The sequence below is a fragment of the Oratosquilla oratoria genome, chromosome 2 (assembly GCF_046742065.1).
Source record: "Oratosquilla oratoria isolate Oo_2021 chromosome 2, ASM4674206v1, whole genome shotgun sequence".
Taxonomy (NCBI): Eukaryota; Metazoa; Arthropoda; class Malacostraca; order Stomatopoda; family Squillidae; genus Oratosquilla; species Oratosquilla oratoria.
Genome location: NC_134778.1, coordinates 19,528,043 through 19,550,388, shown reverse-complemented (window position 1 = coordinate 19,550,388; position 22,346 = coordinate 19,528,043). Strand labels below are relative to the sequence as shown.

At 39.0% G+C, this 22,346-nt stretch overlaps 1 pseudogene; it reads right to left on the bottom strand.

The window, feature by feature from the left end:
- Window positions 1-418: 418 nt before the first annotated feature.
- LOC143034578 (uncharacterized) lies at window positions 419-21,537 on the bottom strand (annotated as a pseudogene).
- Between the last annotated feature and the right edge of the window lie 809 nt (window positions 21,538-22,346).

The following is a 22,346-nucleotide window of genomic DNA, read 5'->3' as shown; positions in this document are numbered from 1 at the left end:
GGTCATTGATATGCTTTCTCTGTATATTTGGAGTGTATACATCATTTGTATTTGGCTTGTGAATATCAATATAACACTTTTGATAAGAAGCTAGCTTATTTGGCATTTTCCACCAGTTTCAATACTGAAAAAACTGTCATTCCATGATACAATCATGATAATGTTTTACAATTTTTTTTTAGCATTTGATGTATGCAGGATACCTATTAATATTTCTTTTCATTGTTATGTTTATTCATTCATCCAGTTATCATTATCTACATGCTTATTTCATTATTGACAGAATGTCTCTTGTTTATATGTTTTGCCACTGTAATCTATTGTAATATCTCCTTTTGTTTTCAGTTCAGCTTTGTATCTATATTTCGGGTTTACATCTGTCGTCGTTTTTATTTTTTATTTTGAATTGGAATGATAGTTTTTAATTATTTTATAAATTTTATTATATAACCTATTTTATCAATGTCATATAGAAATACAAACATATCCTCTTGACAGTTGAACTGGGTGTACGTCCTGTAGGAGTGAGGGTTGATAAGAACACAACAAAAAAATATATATACAACTTATATGATTTGTAACAGGTATATAGATTCTAAGGCGTCTAAAAAAAAGAAACAAATATCTTACCAGTAGTAAATGACGCACTTGTAACCCTTCTGACTGTCCATCGGGTCGACATGAAGTTTTGTATTGATCCCATCAACCATGAATCCTCATACGAACAAGAGGTAACACCGTAAATTTAACCTTATATTTATCACTAATCATTGAAGATATGGAAGAGTGTTCATCAATGAGCCATTTATAGGATGTTTCCCGAAGTGGAACTGGACTGGAAGGTCAACTTGGTTTGCTGATCAGCTCCTCTACCGAAGGAAGATTCATGGTAGGATGTCTGTTCCCTCCAGCCCTTAGTTCTGCTGCTGCTGAGCGTCTGCGAACTCTGAGACACATCCTTCTTGACCTTAGGGATGGCGCCGCAGTCTTTTGTAGACCCCTGCTCCTCCTCCTTCTTCGGCGCCGTGATAGTGAGGACGCCGTCGGAGGAGAGCGCCGAGGTGACGGCCTCCATGTCCACCGAGGTTGGTAGAATGAAGCATCGACGAAAGCTACGACTCGAAGTAGAATTGTCCTCTTTCTTCTGTGTTTGGCCCTCGACGACCAGCATCTGTCCATCTGCTTTCACCTTCACGTCACCACCAACGAACTCATACACGTCCAGCACTACCTGTGGGTTTTGAAATGAAAAGACGATGAGTCATTAAATAGAATGATTGTATATAGAAGTTTCTTGATGTACCATGGATTATAGACTGTATGATGGAATAACAATAGAGCAAGACACTTCGTAATTGTAGAAATCATTGCGTTATTCAAATAGACTCAGTCTCCTTACCTTGTAACTGGTTTCCTCGTCTATAACCTGAGCAGCCTGACTTTCCTCCACAGATGCAGACTGGCGAAGAGTTCTGTAGGCCTTCAAGTTATCACTGGTAGAAGCTACACCAAATCTTTCAAGAACCTTGGAGATGGCTGCCTGAAAGTGTTTGTGGTCGTTGCCAAAAAGAGAATCCTGCAAGAGGTTTCCTCGCCGTTCGACGGGAAATGAATCGTTGACCTGAACTGATGATTTGTGAGAGTCCACCGCTGTTTCAGGATGTATTTCAGACCTCGTGTTCGATGAGCTGACGCTTTCCTCCAATACAGAAGCACTGCCTTTGTTATGAATACTGGAGGAAGATCCCTCCGAAAGACTTTCTGCATCTGCGCACTCGAATTTCTTAAAATTCAAGAAGCCAGTCTCCAATGAGCCAATTTTGGGAGTCCAGTAAGGCTCGTCACTCCAACTAGAGGTGTCATCATTGCACAATTGAATGGAAGAGTATTCTTTCGTTTCTTCTTGATGTGCATGAGCTTGATGAGTCTTTTGTTCTTGCGTATTCTCTGACTTCACTTCTTTATCACTGACATTTGAAATACTGGCTTCGATGTTCTGTTTGTTAACCTTGCCTTGCATCTGTTCTACTTCCGTTTCAAACTTCTGATCATGAACCTTTTGAGGACCGATCTGTTCCTCCTGCTGAATAGAGATGATTTGCACGTTTTCCATATGCTGCTTCTGTTTCTGCTCAAGTTGCTGCTCATCTTGCTGCAAGGGCTGTTGTTTGAGTGTGGTCTCACTCTCTTCCTTCTCATCCGCAATATTAGTGTTTATCTTAATTTGCAACTCTTCTGCATCCTTTTGGAGCTTCTGATTATAAGCCTTCTGTTGCTCAATTTCCTGTTTCTGTTGTTGGAGTTGGTCTTCTTGCTCGAAGAGCATCTGCTCCTGTTTGTGTATCTGCTGTGCTTGTTGCTGGATCTGATTGTCCTGCTGCTGGAAGAGCTGCTGCTGTTGAAGTCTAAGATGTTGTTCTTTCTCTTTAGTGCAGGCGTTTTGCTCTGACTGAATTTCACTGACAGAAGTCTGTTGACTTACTGAACGTACCTCTTGAGATTGTTCTGTGTTTTGCTGATCGGAGTTACTTTCATTCTGAATGGGAATGATGTGTTCAGATTGTTTGTGAGTGTTGCCTTTCTTCCTGGCCAAAATTGTCAGGACTCCATCAGAAGATAAAGCGGCCGTAATGTCACTGGCATCGGTGTGGTAAGGCAAGGCAAATCGACGCTGGAATGTTAGATTGGAAGGAGAGCTGTTGACTGCTTTCTCCACTCTTCCCTCCACCACCAAACTTTCTCCAACAATTTTCACCTGTACATCACCATTCTTAAAATCTTGTGCGTCCAATACGATCTGAAAAAAATAATAAGAAGTTATAGCTGTTATTTTTTTAGTCTGTTATAAGTGCATTAGGCTAAACGAGTTTTGTTCCATATAGAATGATAGAGAATAACCAACCTTGTAGGAAGAATCGTCCTCTGAGAGGGTGAATGCCTGAGTTTCATTCGAGAAGTCGACGTCACGGAGGGTCCTGTACCGTTTGACGTTCTCCGCACTGGAAGACTCCGTTCCAAACCTTTTCATGACGCGCTCCATTGCCGACGCAAAATCTCTGTGGGCATGACGGAAGAAGGAATCTTCAAAGAAAGAACCTCGTAGTATAACAGGCAGGGGTGTAACCGGCTCCACTACGATGCTGCTCCTTTCCTGCGACTGTTTTTCTTCTTGCGTTGTTTCCTTGTTGGCTTCTGTTGCGGAAGTTGAGTTGTTACAGTTGTCACTAGTTTTATGATAACTCTTTGTTTCATCTTTGATTATTTTTTCGGTGACCTCTTTCTCCTGTGATTGCGTGGAAGAAGTGTTTTCAGAGGATGACTCTTGTGTGTTGATGTTCACGCTTGTTGTGGTTCTATTTTTGATTGGAATGTTGAACTCATTTGGAGCATCTGGTTGGTTCTAGGAAACATATTAATCATTAGTAGTTGAGAAGGTAATACATATAAGAATTCAGTTTGTATTCTTAGTCATTATTCAATGATATAAGGAAATGTCTTGGAGTAGAATACATACCTTTTTAGGTGCGGAGATCGTAAGGATTCCATCGGAAGAGACTGTGGAAGTGACGGAGGCCATATCAACATTCCTCGGTAAGGAAAATCGTCTGCGGAAGCTGTGTGTTGAGATGGAGTTACCTTCTTTCTTCTCCACACGTCCTTCCACCTCCACACTGTGTCCTTCTGCCTTAACAGACAGATCACCGTCCTTGAAATCTTTTACGTCTAGTATGATCTATTGGAAAAAATAAATATGTGTGTATTAGCTCGTCTCTACATGTGACTTAATTATAGTTGTTATCTTGGTCAGGAGATAATGTATAATTGTATACCTTCAAAAGACTTACCTCTCTGGCGTTGTGTTGATCTGTAACGGAGATTGCCTGGTTCTCTTCCTTGAGGTCTCTCTGTCGCAGACTTCTGTAGGAGGTCAGGAAATCTGGAGAACTGAAGCCATGTCTATCTGTGATCTCCTTGAGAACCATCTGGAAGTGTTTGCGCCTCTGTTCGAAGGAGGAATCGTGGAAGAAGCTGAGGCTGGACTGGGTGATGGGCAGGAGGAGTTCTTGACTCAGGAGAGACATGATGTCAAATGTTTATGTCGTCACTTGATATGCACGAAACCTTAATGTTTAGAAGATTGGTCGTAGAAAGTGGTTGGCTCTGATTCACAGATGAAGGACTGGATGCGGAATGGTCTTGAATAATGGCGAGATCTTTAGTATATCTCACGTCTTCTTCTTTCTGATGTCTTGCTTACTGATGGTGTACCCTGAGGACGTGGTTCCTTTTATAAGACCTGCTGTTGGCACCGGTTCACGAGGGAAGAATCAGGTGCCAAGACACTCCGATACGTCATGCTCTACGCCATTCGAGAAGGATTTCTTGTCTTCTCTGTGATATCATTAGTCGTTCTTATTCGTATTTTTTATGAACAAAGACTAGGCTTAGTACAATAAACACTGTTATATGAAAGCCTAAATATTCTACAAAATTAAAAGGAATAGCAGTCATTCCTTACATAGATATCTTTTAAATGGGAATGTGTATAGTTACAATGATGATGATGGTGGTGGTGGTGGTGAGGAAGAAGGAAAAAGTAAGGAAAAAGAATTGCAAGTTTCATAAGGTGCATAAAGCCCTGGTTTAGAGGAGGTTTCTTATCGTTTAGCAAACTATTCCGAAATTAATGAACTCCGTCACTATAGTGTGGCACTTAGCAGCCTCTAATTCAGACCACCGCCATGTACTCTCTTTGGTGATAAAGGGGTTAAAAAAGAGGGAATGCGTCTATTTTCCCGTTAAGTTTAACGAGAGTTAGACAGTGGAAACGGAAAAAGTCTCTATCAGCAGAGTTTAATGAATTTTCAAATGAATTTTTCAGGGAAATCATTCTATGGCTCCAGAATTTTAATGTTTCGCCTCCGATTTGTATATACAATATATATATATGTAATATACATATATATATATATATATCTATCTATCTATCTATCTATCTATCTATCTATATATATATATATATATATATATATATACACATATATATACACACACACATATATATATATATATATATATATATATATATATATATATATATATATATATGGGTATATCAATAATGTATTGCAGTGTAGGACAAAATATAATTTTAGGATATAATGTCGGTATAGGACGAAATATTACATTAGCATGTAATGTCAAAGGACAAACTATCACGATGGGATGTAATGATAGTGGAGTGGAAGACAAAATATCAGGATGGGATTTAATGATAGTGGAGCGCAAAATATTACGATGGGATGTAATGATAGTGGAGGTCAAAATATGACGATAAGATATAATATCAATGGAGCAAAGAATATTATTTCAGGAAGGGATGCCGGACAGAATGTCAATGAACGACGGGAGGCCGGTGTGGAACGTGGTGACGTAGGGGGATGACCATGAGGGATTAGATGTTCGTAATGGGGCAAATATCCATGAGGCATTGAACGTCAATAAAGGACTAAATATCAATATAGAGCAAGGTATCAATAAAAAACAAAACTATAATGTAAGGCATGATGTTGAAACTCAAAACGTGTCAAAAAGAAATAATCACGAGTTTCTTAAAACCCTGTACTTTAATGCTCGTAATATTAGGAACAAATTCCAAGAAATGCAGGCGTATGCCGAAAGCGAAAATCCCGATATGATAGGAATAACCGAGACATGGTTAAATGGTGGAGAGTTTAAAGCTGAATATATTATTGCGGGATTTAAACACTTTCAATAGAATAGAAACCACAAGAAAGGTGGGGATTTCTGTTGTACGTTAAAAACAATGTCCATGCCTGCATTTTAGAGAAAGTGAAACAGGATGCATATGATAGTTTGTTGGTAGAATTAACACAAACAAATAGAGAAGAATGAATGTAGGTGTAATATATAGGCTAAAAACATTATCATTAGCAGACGACAAACTGTTATTTCAAGAACTGTCTAGTTTCTGCAACCAGGAATTATTGATAATGTGCGATTTCAGTTTCACTGACAGTGATTGGATGACGCTAGAACATGGCCATATAGGTAGTCGCTTGATAGATCTTTTCGGTGAGAATTGCTTAGTTTAGCATGTAAAAGAGTCCACAAGACATGGAAACTTACTCGATCTATTGATCCCTAGCCGCGAAAACATGATAACCGATATAGAATTTGGTGAAACTATTGCAAGTAGCGATCACATCTTAGTTGAACTCAAACTGCTATTTTTTTTTTTTAGAATAGATACTTGTGTTTCTAAAACACCCGATTTCAGTAAAGCTCAGTTCATAGGACTACGTCAGGAACTTCAGCTTACAGATTGGGAGGCAAAATTAAGTGAAAGACCTGTAGAGCAGATGTGGGAAATATTTCAAAATACGCTCACTAAGATGGTTCATACTTACATCCCGTTTAAGGACAGACGCCCCTAAATAAGGCTCGCCTAAAATGGCTTGACAAAGAAACTAAAAAAAAGTATTGCTAAAAAAAAAAACAGGCTTATAATAAATACAAGTGCTCGGGTGCACCTAATGACTATCAAAGTTATGTAATAATACAGAGAGCTTTAAAAAAGACAATGAAAAAAGAAAAAGGCAATGTGAAATGAATATCCCTGATAAATTGAAAGAGAATCCCAAAGAATTCTACTGTCACAATAGAGATAAAAAAAGTTGTTAGGAATCACAATGGCCTACTATTATCTGCTGATTCTCACGTTGTGTGATATTTTAAACCTGTGAAATATCTAGGGTGAATTTTACTTATTCATTTATTTATCTATTTATCATTATTATATATATATTTTTTGCATCGGACCTAGTTAAAGGCCAGAAGGTTTCCTGTCGGTATGCTCCGCCCTTGTAATACTTTGTAAATAGTGGATATAGATTTAGATCTGGTCTTCAATTGAACATGTCTACAAGAGAACATACATATACATATATATAAATATATACATACATTTATATATATATATATATATATATATATATATATATATATATATATATGCACTGAATTGTTTCCAGTGATCAATTAATATATTTTTCAACCACATATCACTTTTAATTCTATACCATCGCAAACGAGATTGAGAATCGCTCGAAGGAGGTATACGTTGGAAATTGAAACGTAGACGAGACAAGGATTTGAACCCAGATAACCCGTAACAAAGTTACATTGACGTAACCCAATACGCTCTCTTGATAGCGTATTGGGTTACGTCAATGTAACTTTGTTACGGGTTAGCTGGGTTCGAATCCTCGGCTCGTCCTTGTTTCAATTTCCAGCGTATACCTCCTTCCAGTGATTCTCAGTCTAGTTTGCGATGGTATGGAATTAAAAGTGATATGTGGTTGAAAAAGATATATATATATATATATATATATATATATATATATGCGTATATATATGTATATATATATATACTTATATATATACATACATATATATATATATATATATATATATATATACATATATTGATATATCCACTTATTCGTATATTCATTTACTCATTCATGCTTTTTTCGTTTATTTCTATTGGTACATACATATACCAAGGCTTTTTCCCCCTTCCAAGGGAGGTAGCCAAAAAGGGAAAGGCATAAAAACACTCCCACCCATTTCATCCCTAAATACACTCCACACCCCTCCCACCCTCCCTCTCATCTGAGCACCTCCTGGATGACGGGTCATCCCTGCACCCTGCCCACCGCCCTGGGTCAGAAGCAGTGTCGCAAGACACAGCACATCCACAGCAAGGCCGCTTCATTTAATCGTCGACCCCCCCTCTCCGTCCCCCCTTGCATATAAGGAGAGGACGGGGAGAAATCCCTTCGGGCTGCGTCAAAATTTACTCACGCATACTACCCCACCCCCCGCCCATTCCTCCTCATGCAATCACAACATCATCCATATACAACCATTCTCCACTCACCTCTGTCTTCCGTCCTCTCCCTTCCTTCCTCAACAGACATTCCCCTCTTCCCCAAAGCCCCCTTCACCCCATCCATCCACCTCATCCTAGGACGTCCCCTCATGTTCACTTCCTCCACATCTGCATTCCATACCTCTTTTACTAGTCTTTCTTCACTCATTCTTTCCATGTGTCCAAACCATCCTAATATTCTTTCATCAACCCTATCTCCCAAATCCTTTTTCACCCCTGTTCTCCTCCTCACCTCCTCATTTCTCACTCTATCTAGCCTAGTAACCCCCACCATACTTCTCAGACACCTCATCTCAAACACATTCAAACTCCTTCTCTCTTCTTCTCTTATGTTCCACGTTTCTGCCCCATACAGTGCTGTTGGCACAATCACTCCTTCATACAGTCTCCTCATTTATCTATTTATTGACTTATTTATTCATTCATCTACTTTTTTATATATTCACTTACTAATCTACTTTTTTATCCGTTTAACTCTCACATTACTTATTTACTAATCTATTTACTTTTTACTTATTTTTTAATTTTCTGTGTTTTATATTCATTTATAAGTTTATTATTTTTTCAGTCTAAAAATATCTAGACAGCCTACCAAGGTGAACCTCAGAGAGTACTTGGCTCCACATCGCCGTTTCATTTCGTCGGTAATGTTGCGTCACGATCTAAATCGGTGCGTGTTTTGTGTTTCTTAGTATTGTAATGCCTTTCGTGCCGAGGCTTGTTGTTGTTACACCAGGCGATTTCATCCAACCAATTGATACCCATTTGGTAAATAATTGGTTGAATTCACGTCGATGAAACCTTCTGATGCTGTGGGGGGCTCATGTTTTTAATCTGGCTAACGCCAGACGAATGTTTTGGTGACACGAAAGGTTAAGGTGAGAAATTGAATCCAGACGATAGACCAACACTTTTACTTAACTTTGGCCATAGATCCCATGGTAACATTTGAGAGTTACATCGGTAGATCTATAGTTGAAACGATTTGTTAGCATTTCGGTGGCTACCACCAGCACTTCTATCCATGCGGACGTTTTCTCAACAAAGAGGCGAAGTCACACAGATGGTAAAGAAGAGATTTAAGGAAGGCAATAGAAAAGGAAGGACCGAGGATAGAAGTGATCAACTTTCTCTTTGGAGCGGAGATTGGTCTCTAGTCATAAGAAGAATAATGGTAACTCTGGTCTGTAGGAGTATCGTCACGTTCCCTAACATACTGAGTACATGAAACTTAGGTATTCAATACCCAACACGGGTTACCTGAAGCGACAACTGTCTATCGTTTATGGAGGATCTGGGTAAGGAACGCTGAGATGAGCAAGGTCAGGTCAGAAAAGGTTGGGTCATGAAAGAGTAGGTCAGCTTAGGCCTACTCGGCTGCTGGGGCTCTTATTATTACACAGATAAACAAGCTATAAACATCTGGCATGATGTTGCCTTTTTCTAGTGTAGTTTTTTATGCTGATTTCAAATCTGGAAACAGTTTTACTGTATCACATCAGGTTTTGAAATATTGACAAAAATTAATTTTCAAGAAACCATTCATCACATTTTCTTTTACCCCCCCCCCCCGTTTTTAGTAATTTTTCATGAAATGCCATACAATATTATTGTCATCTAAGAAAATAGTTATATTTAAGGTAATGTGTCAAAACATTTAAGATATAGCATTACTGATCCTTCATCGGTTTCTTTTTTTATTCGAGGGTTAAGGCAAAATTATGGCGTCCAGAGGTTGCATAAATTCACCGGATCTGTTTTGCTATGTGTGTAGCTATCAGACAAATCCCATCGGAAAACTTTTACACCATTTCTGAAGAAAGCATATGAACTATACTATGATTCAAAGGTGGACACTGATAAATCCTAGGCACCACAGTTCATCTATTTGACATATGCATGCAACTTGCGAGGTTGGATAAGGAAGGCAAAGAAGAACAACCATATGGGATTCGGAGTTCCTATGATATGGTGTGAGTCAAGTAACTGCACCACAGACTGTTATTTTTGTTTGGCAAATATTACCGGCTTTTCTTACAAAACTCATGCATCCGTAAAGTATCCAGACATTCTCTCAGTTTCTAAACCAATTCCACATGATCCCCTAAGTTGTCCAATACCAATAGCACCTAAAGAATATACAGTTGATGAAGAAACGCAAGAAGAAAGTTCTCCTTCATCTTCCAGCAATGTATCTGACCCTGACTACCAATCTGGAGAAGGTATTCATTTAATGACCAATGATGATCTTTCTGACCTTGTACAGGACCTGGCCCTAACAAAGGGTCAAGCTAAATTGTTCAGTTTACGCCTTAAAGAATTGAATTTGCTTGCACTGGGACCAACTACTTCACATTTTGCCACAGACACAAGGAACTTGTGAAATTATTTGCAATAAGTGACACTATTTGCTACTGTTCAGACAATGAAGGTCTTGTGTCAAGCCTTGGGGTGGAACACAACATTGAAGAATGGCGATTGTTCATCAACTCATCTAAACCAAGTTTGAAAGCAGTATTATCACACAATGGAAACAAATATGCATCAGTCCCTGTGGGATATTCTATCCATCTTAAAGAAACATATGAAACTATATTGCTACTTCTTGAAAAAATACACTATCATGAGTATAAATGGTGTATCTGTGGTGATTGAAAATTGATCACCATTCTCATGGGAATGCAAACAGGGTACACCAGGTACTGCTGTTTTATCTGTGAGTGGGACAGTAGAGATAGAAAGCAACACTACATTGAAAAAAAGTGTCGGTCAATTAGAAACAGAATGCAGCCAGGAAATAAAAATTTCCTTTGTGTGCCATTGATTGACCGTGATAAAATTCCCATGCCACCACTTCACATCAAGCTGGGGGTCATGAAGAATTTTGTGAAGGCACTAGACAACAACTCAGATGCTTTTCAATACCTGTGAAACAAGTTTCCAGAGTTGAGTTATGTGAAAGTGAAAGAGGGTATGTTCATAGGTCCACAAATAAGGAAGGTAATTGCTGACACACACTTCTAGGACTTACTGAATGATACAGAAAGAAATGCATGGGTGACATTCAAATCAGTTGTAGCCACTTTCCTTGGCAATTATAAATCTGCTGACCATGTTAATGTTGTGAAGAACTGCATCATTGCGTACAAACAGTTGGGTACCAACATGTCCCTCAAAATTCATCTCCTCGACTCACATCTTGACTTCTCCCCCGAATACCTAGGTTCAGTCAGTGATGAACACAGTGAACATTTTCACCAGGATATCTCACTGATGGAGTCACAGTATCAAGGTCGATCAAGTGCAGCAATGTTGGCTGACTACTGCTGGACACTTCAGCATGATATACCAAAAGCTCAGCACAAATGCAAGTCTACGGCCAAGAAATGGAAACCAAACACACCTTAGATTAAGGAAGAATTTTCAGTGTGTATGGATTTCATGTGTGTATTATATGTTGAACTAGATATTACTATATATGTGCCATGTACCTCAATTTCACTATTTTCTTAGCTAATGACATGTTCATTATTACTCATGTAACAATAAATTGGTCTAGTGAAATATAAATGGTTGAAAGTGTATACCAAATAAACGGTGGGTGACATAGACAAATGGTTTTCATATCCTGAATCAGCATGTTTCACTTGTCTTAGAACAAGTGTTGGATACCAAGATATCCGCAACTTTTTAAAATCTGTTTATCAGTGTTATTATTATTAACACGATTCCTCAGGTCCTTCACTATGAAAGAGACGCAATGGAGCTGTATATAATCGCATGGAGACAACCAACACAAAAGGATAAAAATCACTCCATTCACAAGGAATGAATAATGATAGTCCCTTTATCTATGATCAGATAGTAAACTGCACTGAAATAATAAAGCTGATCCCTTTTAATTCCAGCCATCACTCTGTTCTTCTAACTTCGTTACCTCCTTTATAACTCCACCAACCCTTCGGTATGATATGAACCTCAAGGATAGAAGCGCTAGTTATTGAAGACAAAATAGTTTCCTTTCTTCTCGTCCCACTGCCCCAGGAAGGACAGTTGATACCGGTAGCCACCATCTCACAACCATCTCCAATATTTGGCGCCATCACAAGACTTCTTCACCTACGTCGAATCAGCTGCCTGAGCTAGCGAGAAGCTAAAAAGAGGAGTTTCTCGTTCATATCAAGATAGGAATAGAATAAAGTGATATATCATAAAACAACTGTCGGCATTATCTTTTTCAATTGTCATCGATATGTGCCTTATGGTCCTAAGGGTGTCCTAATAACAGATAGAATAATGGTATATCTATCGCCATTATTTTGCCTCGCCCCATTTAACTCGTTGTGTCTAAGGTTGCGACAATGCCTCACGCCGGGGTTCGTTGGGAGAGGGTGGATGCACAACAGCGGCCGCAGCATTACAACGATACAATGAATGGCACTCCTTGTGGAGCTGTAGGACATAACACGGATAATTTCTCCACATTTCACTTGCCGCCTCCCCCAGTATTGTTCTTCACGTCTTTTGTATGGCTGTTTATAATCAAATCATTGTGCTTCTAATCCCAAATCTTCACCAGTCGGGGGGACGCTTATACAACAACAACATTTAGTGTACATACATTCCTATAATCTTGATGATTGTATTTTCGAAACGTTGGATATATCAAACTTATTCTTTCCATTCATCCAGTATGTCTCACCATGAGATTTGCAAAAAGCTGCCTAGCTGTATTAGTATTATTGCCGCATCCTTCAGTGCAACTTGTCTGTGGAAAAACTTTCTGCCTACAGAACACATTGAAGGGCATAATTTAATTCGTGATTCACAGCATGGTTTCTCCAAAGGTAAGTCATGCGTGACTAATCTTCTATCCTTTTACACTAAGGTATATAAGGCGGCAGACAACAATGAAAATTACGATGTTATTTACCTTGACTTTAGCAAAGCGTTCGACAAAGTGCCACACCAGAGACTACTAGATAAAATCAAAGCCCATGGCATAGGAGGAAAAGTGTTAGAATGGATTAGAGCTTGGATTAGTAACAGAAAACAGCGGGTCACCATAAATGGAATAAAATCTAGGTGGGGCAATGTTACTAGCGGGGTCCCCCAGGGCTCGGTTTTGGGTCCCTTATTGTTCATTATGTATATAAACGACTTAGACGATGGGTTAAATAGTGATGTTAGTAAGTTTGCGGACGACACTAAAATAGGACGCCTAATTAGGTCAGGAGAAGACGCCCAGATTCTGCAGGATGATCTTAATAAACTGTTAACATGGTCGGTGAAATGGCAAATGAACTTCAATATCTCTAAGTGTAGCGTGTTAAACGTAGGGCTACACAACCCCAAAAATAGATACAACTTAGATGACACGTTTTTAGAAAAATCTGAGTGCGAGAGGGACTTGGGAGTTCTGGTGAGTCCGGACCTTAAAACCAGGAAGCAGTGCATTAGCGCCAGAAATAAAGCAAACAACGCATTAGGCTTCATTGCTAGGACGGTAACAAATAGAAGTGCAGAGGTAATTATTAAACTCTATCTAGCGATAGTTAGACCCATCCTTGACTATGCGGTACAGTTTTGGTCCCCGTCCTACAAAATGGACATAAATTCACTAGAATCAGTACAGAGAAGAATGACCAAAATGATACAAGGACTCGGAAATTTGCCTTACGAAGAGAGGCTTAGGCACCTAAACTTACACTCTCTGGAAAGACGCAGAGTGCGGGGTGATCTAATAGAAGTGTTCAAGTGGATCAAAGGCTATAACAAGGGTGATGCAAACAAGGTCATCATAATAAAACAACAGGGCAGGACTCGCAGAAATGGGTATAAACTGGACAAATTTAGATTTAAGAAGGAAATAGGCAAGAATTGGTTTACAAATAGGGTGGTCGATGAATGGAATAAACTTAGTAACCACGTAGTAAGCGCTGAAACTATCAGTTGTTTTAAAAAACGATTAGACAACTTTATGGATGGGGACGACAGGTGGTGATGGATACGGAGCTGCCTAGTGTAGGCCTTATGGTCTTTTGCAGTCTCCTTTATTTCTTATGTTCTTATGTTCTTATGTTCTAAACGCAAATATTGGAAGTTTGGACATTACTAATATTATTGTATATTGGTAATGGTTTCTTCTATCTTTTACTTTCTTCCGGACCTGACTAATACATCTTTTATAGTACTTACGATGGAGTGATACATTCTCCATTATTCTTGTACTTATGTGTGTCACGCAGGATCAGAACCCATTGTTATAGTTCAGTATTTATTTAGCAGTATTCAAATGTCTATACAAGTTTAATCATAGATTACATGAAGATAATCAAACGTCTATAAAAGTTTATTATGACATGACATAAACGATTCAATTTTTTTATTGCCATTATGATTGACCTAATGAGAAAGAAAGAAAGAAAGAGAGAGAGAGAGAGGAAGAGAGAGAGAGAGAGAGAGAGAGAGAGAGAGAGAGAGAGAGAGAGAGAGAGAGAGAGAGAGAGAGAGAGAGAGACGACTCGAGAGTCCGCTGCGCATTCTGCGCTTCCAACGGGTAACGTGTGAGGTCATGTCGCGTTGCTTTCTGAGCTCTTGGCAGAACCTCACGAAAATAAGTAGATACATAAATAAATAGATAAATAAATGAATAAATTAACAGTATTCAAACGTCTGTACAAGTTTAATCATAGGTTACATGACGATTATCAAACGTCTATAAAAGTTTGTTGTGACATGACATAAACGATTCAAAAATGTTTGTTGCCTTTATGATTGACCTAACGAGAAAGAGAGAGAGAGTGAGAGACGACTTGAGAGTCCGCTGCGCATTCCGCGCTTCCAACGGGTAACGTGTAACGTCATGTCGCGTTGCTTTCTGAGCTCCTTACAGAACCTCACGAAAATAAGTAGATAAATAAATAAATAAATAAATAAACAGTATTCATACGTTTATACAAGTTTAATCATAGGTTACATGAAAATAATCAAACGTCTGTAAAATTTTATTGTGACATGACATAAACGATTGAAATATTTTTATTGCCTTTATGATTGACCTAACGAGAAAGAGAGAGAGAGAGACGACTAGAGAGTCCGCTGGGCATTCCTTGCTTCCAACGGGTGTTGGACAACTCTTAGAGCTTCTAGACAGCGCATCTACCTATCTACTTTTCATCTACCGGCTCTCAACATCTAGAAGACGTGCACACATGCAGCATGAATACAATCGCACCAGACATGGGAGTGAGGTGGTATTCTTGGCCTCACGGGATCATAAGGGTCAAGCGTCGCGGTCATTATCAAGGGCATGACCTCAAACGCACGCAGCTGTTCACCAAGTGGCTAACCAATGATATTGCCATTCAATAATTAATGTTCCTCAAGGTTTTTTTCTACCTGTCCAAATCCGGACACACATTGTATAGATATTACACAGCAATGTATCATCTCTTTTCCTTGTTCTGTATGTCAATGTAAACCTATGTCCATATCTAGTCTCGCTGGAAACAGCGATTGTACAAATAATTACCTTATCGGCAACCTTACCACGTTTGATGTATATAAGGACAATGCTCTCTTTGGAGAGCGGGATTTATACAATAAACACAGAAACGCACGGCCGTTTATCTTCGCCTCCATGCCGCTCGCAAGAAGCCACAGTTACCATCACCTTTATATGTTGTTATTGCAACCCAAAGCAACATATCTGGTGGCAGCGGTGGGATGTTGTTGACAGTGGCTTGAAGTGTCATAGACGATGGGGATTGTCGAGAGGCTGTCATCGTGAGTACTGGTATGGGAGGAGGGGAGGGGGTGACTGGGTCTCGTAAGGTCGTGTGTGTGTGTCACCGTCTATCTCCTTCTTACAGTTCGGACATCAAGTTCTATGTGAACTCCAAAGACAGAATGTATTGCGAGGCCGGACACATGTAGCGACGCCGAGCCATGTTGGACAACTCCTAGAGCATCTAGACAGCGCATCTACCTATCTACCTTTCATTTACCGGCTCTATACATCTAGACAACGTGCACACATGCAGCATGCATACTATCGCACCAGACATGGGAGCGAGATGGTATTCTTGACCTCACGGGATCAAAAGGGTCAAGCGTCGTGGTCAACTCTATTGTTCATTATCAAGGGCAGGACCTCGAACGCACGCAGCTGTTCACCAAACGGCTAACCATCTCTTTCTATATGTTGTCTTTGCAACCCAGAGCAACACGGGTAACGTGTGACGTCATGTCGCGTTGCTTTCTGAGCTCCTGACAGAGCCTCACAAAAATAAGTAGATAAATAAATAAATAAACAGATAAATAAATTAATAAACAAATAGATAAATAAACAGATGAATAAATCAATAGACAAATAAGTTAATAAATTAATTAATAGATCAATGAATTAATAAACAAACAAATAGTAGATAAATAAGTACTGGTAAATAAATAAATAATTAAATGTGTAAATAAATATATTCTTAATAGTGTTCGTCACACTCCTCCATAGGTTTCATGAAGACAATTCAAACGTGTATTCAAGTTTATCCATAGGTTCCTTGACGATAATTCAAACATCTATACATGCCTCTCCTGCACATACGCAAGTATATTTTGAATGGATTAATTTTATCACGGATACTACAAACTATATAGTTCGTCGTTATTTTGACTTGAAATTACTGGTATTTCAACTAAAGCCCAAAACATGGAAGAAAGAGTAAAATAACAGAGAGGCAGCGAGAGAACGCCAAAGAAGAAGACGAGAAGGATTACGAGCAAAAGAAAGACAAATAATACGAGACCGTAATAGAGAACGAATGCAAGCATTGAGGAATAATATGAACAATCAAGAGAGAGAAAATTATCTTGAAAATTTGAGGAACAGAGATTTACAGAAAAGAAATAATATGAAAGAAGAGGAAATAAGGCAGTATCTTGAAAATATGAGGAACAGAATAAGACAACAAAGAAATAATGTAAATAAAGGCAGACATTTGAGGTATTATATTGGTCATTATCACGGGCTCTGCTAGTATTCTTTACTAGCAAAGCTCATCACTTGAAAATTTGAAAGGCCAGCTGGCTATTTAATTGGTTAAGAAAATAAAGGAAAAATACGAAGTTTATATTGAAAGTAATAATCAGGAGAGGTTTTATACAATTTTCTTATTTAATTTCATTTCATGATAAAGCTTTCTGGGAATTTCAAATTACTATTTTTTTTCTACTGACTCACTAGTTCCATTTATAGACTAAAATACCAAGAGTATAGTCCTGTACTACCAGGTTAACAGAAATAGAAAAATAAATGGTCATTAATATGCTTGCTATGTACATTCGGCATTTATAGATAACTTATATTTGGGTTGTGAATATCAATATAGCAATTTTTATATAAAGCTTACATGTTTGGTATTTTCCACATCATTCTATGATGTAATCATTATGATATTTTGCACACAAAAAATCTTTCACATTTGATATATGTATGATACCTATTAATATTTATTTTCATTGTTCTGTTTATTTATTCATCCAGTTATCATTATCTACATGCTTATTTCATTATCGACAGAATATCTCTTGTTGATATGTTTTGCCACTGTGATCCATTGTAATCTCTCCTTTTGTTTTCAGTTCATCTTTGTATCTATATTGATATCTCATTTCATGTTCACATCTGTCGTCGTGTTTATTTTTTATTTTGAAATGGAATGTTATTTTCGAATTATTTTATAAATTTTTATTATATAACCCATTTTATCAATGTCATATATAAATACAAACATATCCTCTTGACAGTTGAACTGGGTGTACGTCCTGTAGGAGTAAAGGTTGATAAGAACACAATAAAAATATATATACAATTTATATGATTTGTAACAGGTATATGGATTCTAAGGCATCTAAATAACAAGAAACAAATATCTTACCAGTAGTAAACGACGCACTTGTAACCCATCAGACTATCTATCGGGTCGACATGAAGTTTTGTATTGATCCCTTCAACCATGAGTCCTCATACGAACAAGAGGTAACACCGTAAATTTAACCTTATATTTATCACTAATCATTGAAGATATGGAAGAGCGTTCATCAATGAGCCATTCATAGGATGTTTCCCGAAGTGGAACTGGACTGGAAGGTCAACTTGGCTTGTCGATCAGCTCCTCTACCGAAGGAAGATTCATGGTAGGATGTTTGTTCCCTCCAGCCCTTAGTTCTGCTGCTGCTGAGCGTCTGCGAACTCTGAGATACATCCTTCTTGACCTTAGGGATGGCGCCGCAGTCTTTTGTAGACCCCTGCTCCTCCTTCTTCTTCGGCGCCATGATAGTGAGGACGCCGTCGGAGGAGAGCGCCGAGGTGACGGCCTCCATGTCCACCGATGTTGGTAGAATGAAGCATCGACGGAAGCCACGACTCGAAGTAGCATTGCCCTCTTTCTTCTGTGTTTGGCCCTCGACGACCAGCATCTGTCCATCTGCCTTCACCTTCACGTCACCACCAACGAACTCATACACGTCCAGCACTACCTGTGGGTTTTGAAATCAAAAGACGATGAGTCATTAAATAGAATTATTGTACATAGAAGTTTCTTGATGTACCATGGGTAATTTACTGCATGATGGAATAACAATAGAGCAAGACACTTCGTAATTGTAGAAATCACTACGTTATTCAAATAGACTCAGTCTCCTTACCTTGTAACTGGTTTCCTCGTTTATAACCTGAGCAGCCTGACTTTCCTCCACAGATACAGACTGGCGAAGAGTTCTGTAGGCCTTCAAGTTATCACTGGTAGAAGCTACAGCAAATCTTTCAAGAACCTTGGAGATGGCTGCCTGAAAGTGTTTGTGGTCGTTGCCAAAAAGAGAATCCTGCAAGAAGTTTCCTCGTCGTTCGACGGGAAATGAATCGTTGACCTGAACTGTTAATTTGTGAGAGTCCACCGCTGTTTCAGGATGTGTTTCAGATCTCGTGTTCGATGAGCTGGCGTTTTCCTCCAATACAGAAGCACTGCCTTTGTTATGAACACTGGAAGAAGATCCCTCCGAAAGACTTTCTGCATCTGCGCATTCGAATTTCTTAAAATTCAAGAAGCCAGTCTCCAATGACCCAATTTTGGGAGTCCAGTAAGGCTTGTCACTCCAACTAGAGGTGTCATCATTGGATATTTGAACGGAAGAGTATTCTTTCGTTTCTTCTTGATGTGCATGAGTTTGATGAGTCTTTTGTTCTTGCGTGTTATCTGACTTCACTTCTTTATCACTGGCATTTGAAATACTGGCTTCGATGTTCTGTTTGTTAACCTGCCCTTGCATCTGTTCTACTTCCGTTTCAAACTTCTGATCGTGAACCTTTTGAAGACCGATCTGTTCCTCCTGCTGAATGGAGACAATTTGAACGTTTTCCATATGCTGCTTCTGCTCAAGTTGCTGTTTATCCTGCTGCAAGGGCTGTTGTTTGAGTGTGGTCTCACTCTCTTCCTTCTCATCCACAATATTAGTGTTTATCTTAATTTGCAACTCTTCTGCATCCTTTTGGAGCTTCTGATTATAAGCTTCCTGTCGCTTGATTTCCTGTTTCTGTTGTTGGAGTTGGTCTTCTTGCTCGAAGAGCATCTGCTCCTGTTTGTGTATCTGCTGTGCTTGTTGCTGGATCTGATTGTCCTGCTGCTGGAAGAGCTGCTGCTGTTGAAGTCTAAGATGTTGTTCTTTCTCTTTATTGCAGGCGTTTTGCTCTGACTGAATTTCACTGACAGAAGTCTGTTGACTTACTGAACGTATCTCTTGAGATTGTTCTGTGTTTTGCTGATCGGTGTTACTTTCATTCTGAATGGGAATGATGTGTTCAGATTGTTTGTGAGTGTTGCATTTCTTCTTGGCCAAAATTGTCAGGATTCCATCAGAAGACAAAGCGGCCGTAATGTCACTGGCATCGGTGTGGTAAGGCAAGGCAAATCGACGCTGGAATGTTAGATTGGAAGGAGAGCTGTTGACTGCTTCCCTCCACCACCAAACTTTCTCCAACAATTTTCACCTGCACATCACCATTCTTAAAATCTTGTGCGTCCAATACGATCTGAAAAAAATAATAAGAAGTTATAGTTGTTGTTTTTTAGTCTGTTATATGTCCATTAGGCTAAACGAGTTGTTTTTTTCATATAGAATGATAGAGAATAACCAACCTTGTAGGAAGAATCGTCCTCTGAGAGGGTGAATGCCTGAGTTTCATTCGAGAAGTCGACATCACGGAGGGTCCTGTACCGTTTGACGTTATCCGCACTGGAAGACTCCGTTCCAAACCTTTTCATGACGCGCTCCATTGCTGACGCGAAATCTCTGTGGGCATGACGGAAGAAGGAATCTTCAAAGAAAGAACCTCGTAGTATAACAGGCAGGGGTGTAACCGGCTCCACTACGATGCTGCTCCTTTCCCGTGACTGTTTTTCTTCTTGGGTTGTTTCCTTGTTGGCTTCTGTTGCGGAAGTTGAGCTGTTACAATTGTCACTAGTGTTGTGATAACTCTTTGTTTCATCTTTGATTATTTTTTCGGTGATCTCTTTCTCCTGTGATTGCGTGGAGGAAGTGTTTTCAGAGAATGACTCTTGTGTGTTGATGTTCACGCTTGTTGTGGTTCTATTTTCGATTGGAATGTTGAACTCATTTGGAGCATCTGGTTGGTTCTAGAAAACAGATTAATCATTAGTAGTTGAGAAGGTAATACATATTATAAGAATTCAGTTTGTATTTTTAGTCATTATTTAATCATGTAAGGAAGTGTTTTGGAGTAGAATACATACCTTTTTAGGTGCGAAGATCGTAAGGATTCCATCGGAAGAGACTGTGGAAGTGACGGAGGCCATATCAACGTTCCTCGGTAAGGAAAATCGTCTGCGGAAGCTGTGCGTAGAGATGGAGTTACCCTCTTTCTTCTCCACACGCCCTTCCACCTCCACACTGTGTCCTTCTGCCTTAACAGACAGATCACCATCCTTGAAATCTTTTACGTCAAGTATGATCTATTGGAAAAAATAAATATGTGTGTATTAGCTCGTCTCTACATGTGAGTTAATTATAGTTGTCATCTTGATCAGGAGATTTTGTATAATCGTATACCTCCGAAAGACTTACCTCTCTGGCGTTGTGTTGATCTGTAACGGAGATTGCCTGGTTCTCCTCCTTGAGGTCTCTCTGTCGCAGACTTCTGTAGGAGGTCAGGAAGTCTGGAGAACTGAAGCCATGTCTATCTGTGATCTCCTTAAGGGCCATCTGGAAGTGTTTGCGCCTCTGTTCGAAGAAGGAATCGTGGAAGAAGCTGAGGCTCGATTGGGTGATAGGCAGGAGCAGTTCTTGACTCAGGAGAGACATGATGTCAAATGTTTATGTCGGCACTTAATATGCACGAAACCAAAATGTTTAGAGGATTGGTCGTAGGAAGTGGTTGGCGCTGATTCACAGGTGAAGGCTGGATGCGGAATGGTCTTGAATAATGGCGTGATCTTTAGTATATCCCAGGTCTTCTTCTTTCTGATGTCTTGCTTACTGATGGTGTACCCTGAGGACGTGGGTCCTTTTATAAGACCTGCTGTTGGCACCGGTTCACGAGGGAAGAGTCAGGTGCCAAGATACCCCGACACGTCATGCTCTACGCCATTCGAGAAGGATTTCTTGTCTTCTCTGTGATATCATTAGTCGTTCTTATTCGTATTTTTTATGAACAAAGACTAGGCTTAGTACAATAAACACTGTTATATGAAAGCCTAAATATTCTACAAAATTAAAAGGAATAGCAGTCATTCCTTACATAGATATCTTTTAAATGGGAATGTGTATAGTTACAATGATGATGATGGTGGTGGTGGTGGTGAGGAAGAAGGAAAAAGTAAGGAAAAAGAATTGCAAGTTTCATAAGGTGCATAAAGCCCTGGTTTAGAGGAGGTTTCTTATCGTTTAGCAAACTATTCCGAAATTAATAAACTCCGTCACTATAGTGTGGCACTTAGCAGCCTCTAATTCAGACCACCGCCATGTACTCTCTTTGGTGATAAAGGGGTTAAAAAAGAGGGAATGCGTCTATTTTCCCGTTAAGTTTAACGAGAGTTAGACAGTGGAAACGGAAAAAGTCTCTATCAGCAGAGTTTAATGAATTTTCAAATGAATTTTTCAGGGAAATCATTCTATGGCTCCAGAATTTTAATGTTTCGCCTCCGATTTGTATATACAATATATATATATGTAATATACATATATATATATATATATATATGTATATATATACATATATATATATGTATATATAAATATATACATATATATATATATCTATATCTATCTATCTATCTATTTATCTATATATATA